Source organism: Rhamphochromis longiceps, linkage group LG3 (genome assembly GCF_057381845.1).
Source record: "Rhamphochromis longiceps isolate RC_006_pf linkage group LG3, R_longiceps_female_GT1.1, whole genome shotgun sequence".
In the NCBI taxonomy this organism is placed as follows: Eukaryota; Metazoa; Chordata; class Actinopteri; order Cichliformes; family Cichlidae; genus Rhamphochromis; species Rhamphochromis longiceps.
The window spans coordinates 49,914,821-49,927,009 of NC_140559.1; the positions used below are offsets into that span (position 1 = coordinate 49,914,821).

The following is a 12,189-nucleotide window of genomic DNA, read 5'->3' on the forward strand; positions in this document are numbered from 1 at the left end:
TTTGTCCTCAAAGGTGATAAATTGATCCCCCGGTCGGCTAATAAGCAGAGGCACAGGGCGGCCCGAACTTCCCAAAGATTTATGCGGGCGAGAAGTGGATTTATAGCGCAGGAAATGTGAAAGATCTGGAGAACTAAATCTATTTACTTTATTCTTACTACCGATGCTCATGAGGTTTGAGATGGAAACTCCACAGGGGCACACCCCCACCCCCCTTCACCCTCCCTGGGGGGCGCAAACGTCAAAGAAGCAGGGAACATCCGTCACGGAGGCAATAAATGAGGTGGAATTCCCCACTTTTGATTGATGAGCGCTTGCTTCCGGTGGCAAACATTCTCAATCCGCACGCCCACCGCCCTTGGATGTGGCACCGTTCGGCACAGTTATGATTAGGTTTCATTCCTGGACTTTGCCGAAAACCAATATGAACAACACTTCTTAGGTTTGTCAGCGGTCTTGTCCGAATATAGGGAGGAAAAGAATGTAGAAGGCAATCGAACAGCTTGCAGCTTTTGCCAGACACGAGACCTTTTAAGGCAACTCAAGCAGTCATCTTAATGACGAGAGGTACACTGACAGGAAAAGCAGTCTTTTAAGAAGATGATCAATGCTATCATCTTCTCTAAGGCTGACTGGGAAAAAAGGGGGCAGAATATAGTGGCATAGAGTTTCCTAAGAGTGCCAAAGACTGGTGGAGCTACCCCCATCACCACCGCCACCTCCTCCTCTTCTGTCCTCCTTCCTCTTTCATTCTCTTCCTCTAGAGTCTCCCACTCTAGCGTTAATGTGTTTTCCCTCTTCCCTGTTGCACCCCATCTGATTTCTCACCTTTTCCCCTTTCCGCATGTCTTCCTTTCCCCCTCTTTTTCTTTTCTACCGAACCTCCTCTTTTGCTCCCCGTCTACCGCACACCATCTTACTCACTCCCCTCCTCACACCGACAGCATGCTTATCCTGTTGCGTTGATGAGATATTTGAACGATTACCATTATGCATGCTGACCAGATTATGATAGCCTTTGGGGAGGAGTGGTTTGAGCGTGATGGAAAGTTTTCCGCATGATAGAAACTCCGCTGATAAGTGGGCTTCGGCTGCAAGCGAGGGAGAGGGGAGCGCGGAAGGGATGACGTCTCCGCTCGCTCGTTCTCCACCCGAACACCAATAGCCTCTCCGATTCGTCAGAGCTTGCGTCGAAGCTGCGCGGCGGAGCGGTTTGGCGTGGAACAAAACTCGTTTGAGCTACGACATTTGACTTGTCGTATCAAAGGATATCACTGGGTAGCTCCGCTAATAAAGCCAAATGTGCAAATGCAACCCATGAGGGGGAGAAAAACAAGTTTGTGCTTCATCGGTGACTTCCGTATACCTGAAACTTTGAATTCCTCACCGAGACAGCTCGCATGGTAAATTTGATATCCGTCAACATCAGCCCGACTGTTGCAAACCTATGCAAATATGTCTAAAATATCAAACCTCCTCTCTCCTAAAAACATACCTTTTTTTATTATTTTTTTTATTTCTGTTCTCTTTTCCTTTTTTGGGTAGGATGACAGCAATCCTGAACAGACACATGATGCAGTATATAACTAATTCTGCGTCTGTGCCGCAGAGGCAGCTCTGGGTACAGAGAGAGAAAGTGAAAGAAGCAAAAAAAAAAAAAGCAGATCCCAAATGCTCATTTTTAGCTGGCTTGTTTGGGCACAGCGCACCAGAGCTGACGAGCTGAGCACAGAGTTTTTGACACAATGGTGTCAAACTCGGGACTGTGATGTTCAACTCGCACAAGTGAATAGCGGTGCACCTGCTGGCAACACGCAGACACAGACACAAACAGACTGTTATCAAGTCTGAGTGGTAATTAGTGTGTTTGGGAGTGCTGCGAATCATAATGACTCATTTGCCTTACATTGTTTCATTAAAGAGGCTTTCGGAGACATGGCATATGGAACCTACTGGAAATGCTGAAGCCATTTGGAAATGGCAGTGCTGTTAAGCATCCGTTTTAAAATGATAACAATTATAATATCAAAGTTGTTGTCTCTGTCAGAGTTTTGTTTCTTCACTCCTAGTCTAATCAAGCATTTAGCAGATGGGCTGTTCTGTGTTTTCAGTGCCACACTGGGGCCAGCGCTAGGTTGAACTATGATCCTCTTTATTTTCATTTTTAATCTTTCTCTAAATTGTGTAAGAAAACAAGCCCGTTCATTTAAGCCATGTCTAATAATTTCTTTTGCTTTAATCAACTGAACCTGGTACTCAAGAACATGAAGTAAGTTATCACCCAATGCTGTTTCTCTACAATGAATTTTCCCCCTTTTTCAGCTCAGTGTTTTGGTGTTATTCCCTGCAGCTCCCTTTATAGCTAGCTGTCACCGCTCTAATTAGCGCCTTTGCTTCAAGCAGCTGTCTTCAGTGACAAACATGGTTAGGAATGAGTTCCTAACAATCCTGATCCTGAGATATTCATGATAATAACCCTCTTTGATCTAAGTCCTCATATATGCCAACTCTAACCCTAATCCCACCCCACACTTTGGGAAAGCAGCACCTAGCATTGCTAGCAAACGATGCTATGTAATGTCAAACTAAAACAAATGCCTGAATAATGAAATTATCTTAACTATAACGATCAATGAGATTCAGAAGTTTTGCTTTTGTATCATTTTACATAGTTTATCATTATCATGCATCACATTATAAAACATCTGAAAAGCTTCTGTGTTATTTACAGTAAAATGTGTCCACAGTATAGGCGACATAAGCGCGATTGTTATGTTGGCTGGTTTTTGTCATGTACGACTTCTATGCATCAAACTGTGATAAAATCCACATAACTGCACTGTTAGGTATATGGTTATATGGTGTATAAACCATATACCATATACTGGTATATGGTTTAAAGTCTGCACTTTTGACCCAAGTGAAGATGATCTTGCTGCTGGATCGTCTTAATTGGGTCATGTGATGTGAACGCACCGGCGCCTCTGTTGGCTCCAGAGGGTTAATAAGCAGAAATCACATGAGTTACATTCCAGTGGAGCATTTATTTTCCAGGCTGCAGTCTCTGCAGAGGTCCTTGGCTGAGGCTCTGTTAGCCACGCCACAGTCTCAGCTGAGGACCAAGGGTGACTGGGCTTTTTCTGTTAGGGCACTCACTGTCTGGAAGAATCTCCCTGAGGAGGGCAGCTTGCTGAGAGCCTGATTGTCTTTTAAATGTCTCTTAAGGACATATTTTTATAAGTAGGCTTTTTCAATGCTTCCACTTTGAGCCACTTTTATGCCGTCTCCTATTTTGTTTCATCACCTCGTCTTCTTATTGTTGTTTTTGACAGTTTTATATTGCTTTTAATTTATTTGATAGTTTTAGAGCCCGTCTGACACATTATATTGCCAAATGAATTCACTTGACTGCCTTCACACATATGAACTTGAGCAACATCCTCTTCTTAATCCACAGGGTTTAATATGATGTTGTTCCACCTTCTGCAGTTATAACAGTTTCAACATTTCTGGGAAGATTTTCCACGTGTTTACGAGTGTTTATGGGAAATTTTGACCATTCTTCCAAAAGCGCATTTGTGAGACACCCAAAGTCTTGCTCTAATTCATCCCAAAGGTGTTCTGCTGGTTTGGGGTCAGGACTCTGTGCAGGCCAGTAAACTTCCTCTACACCAAACTCGTTCATCCATGTTTTTATGGACTTGCTTGTGCACCTTTGTGCACAGTCAGGAGGGAGCCGACCCCAAACTGTTTTCATGAAGTTAGGAGCATGAAATTGTCCAAAATATCTTGGTATGCTGAAGCATTAACAATTCTTTTTACTAGAACTAAGGGGTCGAGCCCAGCTCCTGTAAAGCACCAAACTTTACACCTGTTACAATGCAAGGAAAATTAATGACTGACTTCTTGCACAGGCGGGATCCTGTCATGGTACCACGCTGGAATTCACTGAGCTCCCGAGAGCGACCCATCGTTTCACAAATGTTTGTAGAAGCAGTCAGCATGGCTAGATGCTTGACTTAATATGTATGATTTATACGTATGTATGGAAGTGATTCCAACACTTGAATTCAATGAACTGGATGGGTGAATATAATATAATGTATAATAGCTGGCTGATATTATCAGCCGATAGCGTCGATTTGGCAATTCTTAGTAATAAATTAAAATTTCAAAGGTAAAGAAAACCAACTTTTACCAAGTTATCAGTGTTGATGTTTCTGATGTTGCAACTCGTATATCACATTTTAAATTATAAATGTATAAATATTATAACTGGTCTGTAAATCGTTAACTAGTCCTGCATTCAGCATCAGAATGTTTTTAGTCTGCCTTTCTAAAGTATCTTTGTCATGGTCCTGGGCCGTGTTGGCCCAGTATTCTTAGTTCTCTTGTATTTTTGTATTCAGTTCCCTGTTTAGGTTCTGTTTCCTGAGTTGCCCTGTTATGTGGTTCCCTGTGTGCTTTCCCTTTGTGACTCTCACCCCCTGTGTGCCCCTCTATGTATTCATGAGCCCTTGTCCCCTTTCGTGTTTTATTCCATGTTTTCCCCAGCCTGTTATGTCTGTGTTCTCCCCGTGCTCTCTCCTCCTGTCTGAACCTCTGTACTTCCTGTTTTACTTTGACAGTCTCTCGTCAGTATGCGTCATGTTGTGTTCACTCCTGCCCTGTCTCGTTATGATTATCTGTGTCAGCTGTGTTCCCCGTGTGCTCCCACTTCCCTCGTTAACCCTCTGTGTATTTATGTCTGCGTCTCCCTCAGTTCTGTGTCGTAGTCTCCCTCATGCTGCGTGGATTTCCCTGTGTCTCTCTCCAAGTATTAGTTTATTGTGCCCAGTTTAAGTTTTGTATTTTCCTGTCATCCTGTCAGCAATAAAGCTGCCTTTTGAGTTCATCCCTTGAGTCCGTGAGTTTTGCGATTGGGTCCTCATCCTGCCTGCCACACAGCCGACCATGACAATCTTGGTGCCAGAAGCTCTGAACTTGTTTTAGAGTAATATTGCAACAAACTCTGAGCTCACCCTCCATACCCAGTCCATTTCCTGCTCTGCTTATACAAGCTCGATGGCGCCGTGATTCCTTTCGCTTTGTCAGCGGCACAGTGCGTAGTGTATTACCACTCATTTATGACTAGGTGAGATCTTTCCAGCATTCAGTCATAGCACTAAAAGAATATACAAATAGGAATTTGATTTTCTTTTTTTTTTCTAACTGCTCCCACTTGACTGGCATTTTCGAAGCCGTGTATCGATGGAAGTGATGTCTTCACCTCTCTCTCTCTCGTTCAACATTCTGGTGGTTTTATGAGACGAGCTGGTGTCTCTGTTGGTTACTGTTCAGGGGGAAGGTCATAAATGGGCGATTTATGTCTGAAGTATAGCCAGGAATGCTGATGCTACTGTCAGAGAGCAGAGATACTGTCTGGTTTGACTCACATTTAATGGAAACTATAAAGTCCACAACTGCATGTCCTAACTCACTCACTTTCCAGTATGTGCTCACACAGGGACGGAGTTAGCATAACTGGCAGACAGAAATTGTATAGAAAGGCGTAATAAGGCAGACGGACGATAAATTTGCTCTGCGTGACACCAGAGAAGGGTTCACATTTTCAGCGTCTTGCAACACATTTCTGGACTAATTTGCAGTATAAATGCACCAAGTGTACCGCCGGCGCTAAAACTAATCATCATAGAGACAAATGAGAACACTTCATTAGCGCTTAGAGTTCCAGCGGTGTCCGCATGTGTACAAATGCTACTCTTGCAACACAATTTCACAATTTGATAAGTGCAAAGGTATTCATTACCACAGCGCCAGCTAACGTGATGCTTGCATTGATTACTGCAACTACTTTTTTTTCCTCAACAGCTCTTATGTGGACTTCTACACCACCATTGTTAAGTTATGGGCATTTTAATTGCTGTAGACAGGGGTCCATTAGCATAGCTACTTGGGTGGCCTTGGCCATGTTTCTCTAAATCATTAAGCTAATTATACAAGCTAATTAATCAGTATGCTTGGAATGGGCTGCTCGAGCAGACGCTGCTCTTTGTTGGCTTGCATAATGAAACGGGTCCATTTTTAGATGGGGTGAAAAATGGAGAAGGGGAGGGAGAAAGAAACTTTGATCTCAAAAGTAAACATATGATTTTTGCATATCAAGTGCTTCGGCAAAGTGGGTGTGGGGAAGAAAAAAAATGATGTGAAGTAGGTTTGCAGATGCAGAAAGTCAAGCGAGATTCACGTTTGTGGCGCTTTGAAGATTGCTTGAAGACAGCGGATAGGGGAGGTAGTTTGTGCTGCGGTGTCCAACATCCAGTTATCCGTGTGGGGTGTTTTTTTTTTGTTTTTTTCTCCACGGGAGGCAAACGCAGCCAGAGATCTGTCAATCACCTGTGCCACTGTGACATCTGAGGGTAGTCAGACAATCTCAAGGGCACGTGTTTTACTTAACTGAAGCAAACGTAGACGACTTAATATTTATGCCTCTACCTAAGAATGAAAATCAGCCTTTATACTGCTTGGATATTGTGTCCCTTTTCACAACACAACCTGAAACCACATTCAATTAAAGCCCCAATTACATGCACTATGTCATTATAACTGGCTGTGTTTGTGTGTGTGTGTGTGTGTGTGTGTGTGTGTGTGTGTGTGTGTGTGTGTGTGTGTGTGTGTGTCAAGCATATACTTATGCTTTCTTGCACGCTTTTTAAAACAAGGCACTGTCAGAAATTATTACTTCCAAGCAGACATAACCAAACATCCTGCCATCCTGTCTTCAGCAAAAGGTGCAGACACTGTCAGCATTCATGCAGGAGTTTTATTTTTAGCAGCTCTCATTATGCACAATGGAAAGTCATTTTCTCAAAGTGCATGAAGCATGTTTACAAACCTAATAGGGCTGCGGTGATAACGCATCAGCGCGAAGACACTACAGTGTGTGCCAGCTCATGCTCGTCTCCGTTCACCTCGCTGCGGTGACTCTGTATGCAAACTCAGCACTGGCGTTCGGTACACCGATGTAAGTGTTTAGTGGTGAATGGACTAAAGCGTGACACGTCCTGACCTCTTTGTCTCTTTACCCGCAGGGAAATTCGGAGGAGTTCTGTTCTTTCGTCGCTCTGGTCCGAGGCAGCAATCGCAGCTGATTATTCCAAACGGGTAAGATTGAAAAAAAAGAAAACAACAACAACAACAAAAACTCAAACCCTACAATTGTGTTATTTAATCTGAGAAACTCCACTAATGACAGCCACTCCACTGGGGGATTTCTTTTTTTTCTACCTCCAGCGTTCAAATGTCAGCAGTGCAGGAGAATAATAATGTCAGCCCACAGAAATCAAATCAGGGGTCAGACAAATAAATGATGTTAGTATGGATTAAGATAAAGGTAGAATACATGTCAGGACATGATGCATTGCTCACTTGTAGATAATATTTTTCTTCTTTGTCTGACTTTTATTATGAATCGGGATGAATGTTGCACAAACTATAGAAAAATAAATGAGTGCCTTTGCAAAGGCAGTTTTATTCAATAACAGCTTGAGATTAATTCCACTCATGCTGTCAGTAGGCTACCATGTTGGGCTGATGACACACAAAGCATGCTAACGGTGCCCTCTGCAGTACAGGGATCTCCACTGCTGCTACTCTACAGTTTTAAGAGCAAAGCTGTTCTCATATGAAGACTGTGTGATGCACGCTGTTCACACCTCTCACTATATTTGCTCCTGCAAACACCCTGAATCTTCAGAATCACCTGCCGTATTAAAATAGCGTTATTGCAGTGTATAATTATGCTGTAAAGCCGTGTCGTGACACTAACGCTTTAATCTGCACTAACTAAAGTTCCCACAACTGCAAACGCCGAACTGTCCTCGGCTAAATCATGATGTCTCTCTCATTATCATCATCATAATAACGTTCCAGCTGGGATAATTAAAAGTACAGTTCATGTCCTTTGGAAATGAAGCCAAGTTTTACCCTCTATCACAGCGGTGTTTTTCAGATCAATGAACAGTCCCGTGGTTTCCCCCGGAGGACTTGCGGGTGCAGCTGTAATTGGAGCGTTTGTGTTGCTCTGAGTTACTGCTCCCCGGGCAGAGGCCAGCGCACACCAGAACATTCTTCCACATGTCCACAGGATTTCCAATGAACTCATCAAATACACTCGTAGGGGAAGCGTGTTGAGATCAAATTATCACACGCTCAGTTCTTAAGGAGGATTGAGACCCTCATTTTTATTTCCTGTCCCTGCTGGCAGCATCACATATATCCCTAAGTGTGTTAAATGAGATCGCAGGCACTAAGAATGAAAGATCTTTTTCAACAAGGCTTCGGATGCTACTCAATGCCTTGTTGTAATTACCGGGAGCATTTGTAAAAAAAATTGGCAGGAGGCGCAGGTGGCACACTGATTCAAATTAACGACAAATGCGACATGCGTGGAAAGGCTAGGCAAAGACAGTTAAATACAGATAAGTGAGGAAGGCTAACTTTGCGTCAATGACAGGAGCAGAGTTGTCACTATCACGCTTCGCTACTGTTGGAAGCCATTCGAGTGCCCTGTTTAAGAGCCATTAAGTCATTAAATTTAAATCGAATTTGCTGTTTCTTTTCAGGGAAGAAAAAAAAACATTAGGGGCACTGTTGTTAAAAAGATGCTGTAATGCATTTTTACCAAGAACTGCGGGTACATAGGTGCCCTACGCCTGTCAGATGGAGTCGTGTTATATAAAGTGGAATTCACAGCAGTAGCAGGTGACCTGGTTTAAAATAGCAGCCGAGAAGAAAAAAAGTTTCCTGAAAGTAGGAAGTCTACTTCCTCATAGTGCTTACAGTACCTGTGAAGTGACCCGTTAGCACTGAAAAATGATGCGTCTTTGGAGTATTAAACAACCGAATCACTTAAAACTGTACAGTGTTGCTGGCTTTTACTGCGTCATTGACGTGGCTCTAATACTAAAATAGCTTTTTGTTGCAAAATACAAAAGTAGTCTTTATTTTTGTGTTTTGGCACAAACTGTTAGATGGGTAGGTTTAAGCTCTTTTGGAGCAGGTTAAATTGTCAAGGATACAAAAGTAGGTGTAGCGTTTAAGACTAAACTGGCTTCAGTATATTATATCATGGTTGGCACTGTGTGTGTGTGTGTGCATCCATCCAAGTGTTGTGGGCCAGACCTGGCTCCAATGATTTATTACACTGCTTGAAGGGATTTGTACTTTCATGAGGTCACATGAGTAGCATGTCAGTCAGGCATAGCAAATTGTTCTCTTTGGCCCTGCTGGCAATTGGTAGGCATGCCAAAACAGAAAGAAAGAAAAAAATCCTGTTTCCAGCACATATTCAGGTACACCAGCAGGTACGCAGTCTTACACCCACACCCACACACTTACAGAACCAAATACTGTAATCCAGCTTAGCACTGCTTTATCACCTGAGCAGGAGGCAGACGTTATGCAAATGCACGTAAGATATTCCAGAGGCACGTCAGCTTAAGCCTGCCTTTAAAATGTCTTTTGAGAGGTTAATTCTATGCAAATAGAGCATCACGAGTTGAAAAACGAGATGGGTATTTTTCTAATAACACTAAGAGGAAGCCACTTAGATGCAAAGTGGAGTCTTTCAGATTGACCTGGGGTAATCATTACGAGCCTAAAGGTAGTACAACGTTTTTTCTTTTGGCCAACATTAATCTGCAAAATTCAAATGAAAATTAAACATAGCTATGTTCATTTGCATGCTCTTTTCTTAATGTGCATATTCCTACCAGATGTGAATTTATATGTTTATTGATGATGCACTTGATGAATTTGAAGATACAGTCACCATAGATTTGTTTTTACGGCTTTCTTATGTGCACCTTCAGGTTTCTTTCATCATTTTGTTTGCAATATTAAAATAGTGGGTTACAAAAAAAGCTGTAAGCTGGAGACGATGTTTTACAGTTTTAAAGTGAACAAAGAAAATCTGATTATATCAAACATATTTATATACGTATATAAATATATATATTATTTTCTGCTTCTTCCGTATGTAACTGCTCGCATTGTTGAAAATAGTACATGAAAGTGATGCTAATATTAGAATTATCCACCGATTCCTTTTGCTAATAAAGAATAGACAGAGTCAGCCTGGCAGGCTATATGCACACACTCATGTGGTTTGTATTCTTATCTCAGTTACTATCTCATCTTCTAGGTGGGGGCAAAGGGGGCATTAATTTCACTGGTGTGTCGGTGAGGTAAAACCGCAGCATCGGGCAGCATGTTGGCACCTGCGTGATCCCACCAAAGAAGCCTCATTACTCGGTGAGTCGGATAAATGTTCTTTCAGTTCATGCAAGGGCATCTGTTTTTGGATTTTCTATATTAAACCTAACCTTTTTGTCAGCTCACTTTTCAATTAGTTCGTTGTCATTCATCTTAATGATAAAAGAAGCAGAAGAATCGCTCTCACAACTTTAAGCTGCTAATGGATAAAACTGCAGCAGAAGCTCTCCACACCACGTCATTGACTTTGTTTTTAATTGAGTTGTGGCATTTGAAAAGTATAAAAGGAGGAATATGATAAGGTTATTTTTTTGCTAATTTTTCTCATGTGCTCATTTTTTGTGTTATTCGTTACAGAACATACAGAGTACACTTGAACTTTTTATTTAAAATGATATAAAGTACATCTGAATCTTTAAAGAAAACTACAAAATGTTTGAAGAATTAGCCTAAACTCTTTTACTCCTGCATTTTAAGACACTAAAAGTTTTACTACAATGTATGGCTACACATATTTCTCACAATGAAAACAATTTGAAAACAGTTACTTTAAAATATTCTGTCGTTAAGTGATGACATGATGAATCCTACTTCCGGGTAGAGCAGGGCGATATGGCCAAAAATATTTATCACGATATATATTTGAAAATTTGCGATAACGATATAACCGACGATATAATTGATGCGAGACAAAATACAACTCCACAACATTACTAGCGCAAAAAGACAACCTTCCATTTATTTTCACTTAAACAAGAAACTGGTTTTTATGTACATTAAAGCTTTATAAAAATGTAACAGTGCAAATGCAAATTCCTTGCTGAAAGTTTAACCCAAAGGCATTTCCAGTAGAAATGGGCTGACATATCCTGAGCATAACCATGTATAATATCCACTGAAGTTAAAAAGAGGTGCTTTGCAACATTAAACTGCAGTGTGCAGTACGCATTTTTCGGACCATAAGGTGCACGGGATTATAAGGCACATTAAGCGAAACAAAGCAGTCAGATAAATCAAACTTTATTAAACTCATTCTTCTTGCTTCCTCCACTTCTGTACCATTGATTCATTAATGTTGAATTCTCTGGCAGCTGCTCTATTCCCATGTTGCTGCAGTATATTAATGACTAACCTCGTATTGTGGATGGATTATCTCAGTTGTTCTCCTGACTGAAGTTTGGTCCGTTTACAGCATCCTGCCATGCGATTGCATTTGTCTCTAACCATGAAGAACCTTCACGTTAACTTTTATAAGTGGAAAAGTGTTAGTGTTCGTCCTCCAGCTTCACTGTTTATGTTATGCTAACATAGCTGTGTCGCTAGCGATCACGTAGCACATCATTATATACCAGCTAGCCCAACTTCAGTAACCCTACAAACGTCACTGCTGTTTAGTTTCCTGTCTTCATTTATGTTGGAAGTGATAGCAGAGCTGTACGTTTGATTTTTTTCAGAAATCTCTCAGTCAGAACATGCAATATCATGCTTAGGTAACTAGCGAGCTAACTTCCGCTAGCTTCCTGCTAACTTCTAACTCCGTTAAATGTAATAACTTTTGTTTTCATGGATGCCTGGAAGTTAAACTTTATAGTTACACCTGGTAAAGCAGCAATGCTGATCGTTTTATTAAAGATGAAAGAATTTAGACAGTTTTTAACTCTAAGTGATGCTGCAGTGTTGTTTGACCTGAAGCATACGGAGTTTAGGACCCAGATTACTCCCAGATTTAAGAGCATCTTAGTCCGACAAATATGACAATAACAACGGCCGCTTGCATGTTCTGCAAAAAATGTGCTTTGTTGTGTATCTGATGGACAAACATCAAACCAGTTCCACATCACAGAAGTTGCACCATTTTTACAAACCAATTCTGGTTCATCTGTTTCACTCAACAATCGGCCATGTGCGTATGAA

The 12,189-nt window shown here is 41.5% G+C and overlaps 1 protein-coding gene across 14 annotated transcripts in view; it reads left to right on the forward strand.

Annotated features, from left to right (window-relative positions):
• Positions 1–12,189, forward strand: part of LOC146675136 (receptor-type tyrosine-protein phosphatase delta-like) — a 419,238-nt gene that overhangs the window by 158,949 nt on the left and 248,100 nt on the right. For all 14 annotated transcript variants that reach the window (XM_085400208.1, XM_085400214.1, XM_085400212.1 and 11 more), the window contains 2 exons: positions 7,092–7,164; positions 10,205–10,314. The gene's annotated coding sequence lies outside the window, so the exon portion shown is untranslated. The remainder of the gene's footprint in view (positions 1–7,091; positions 7,165–10,204; positions 10,315–12,189) is intronic.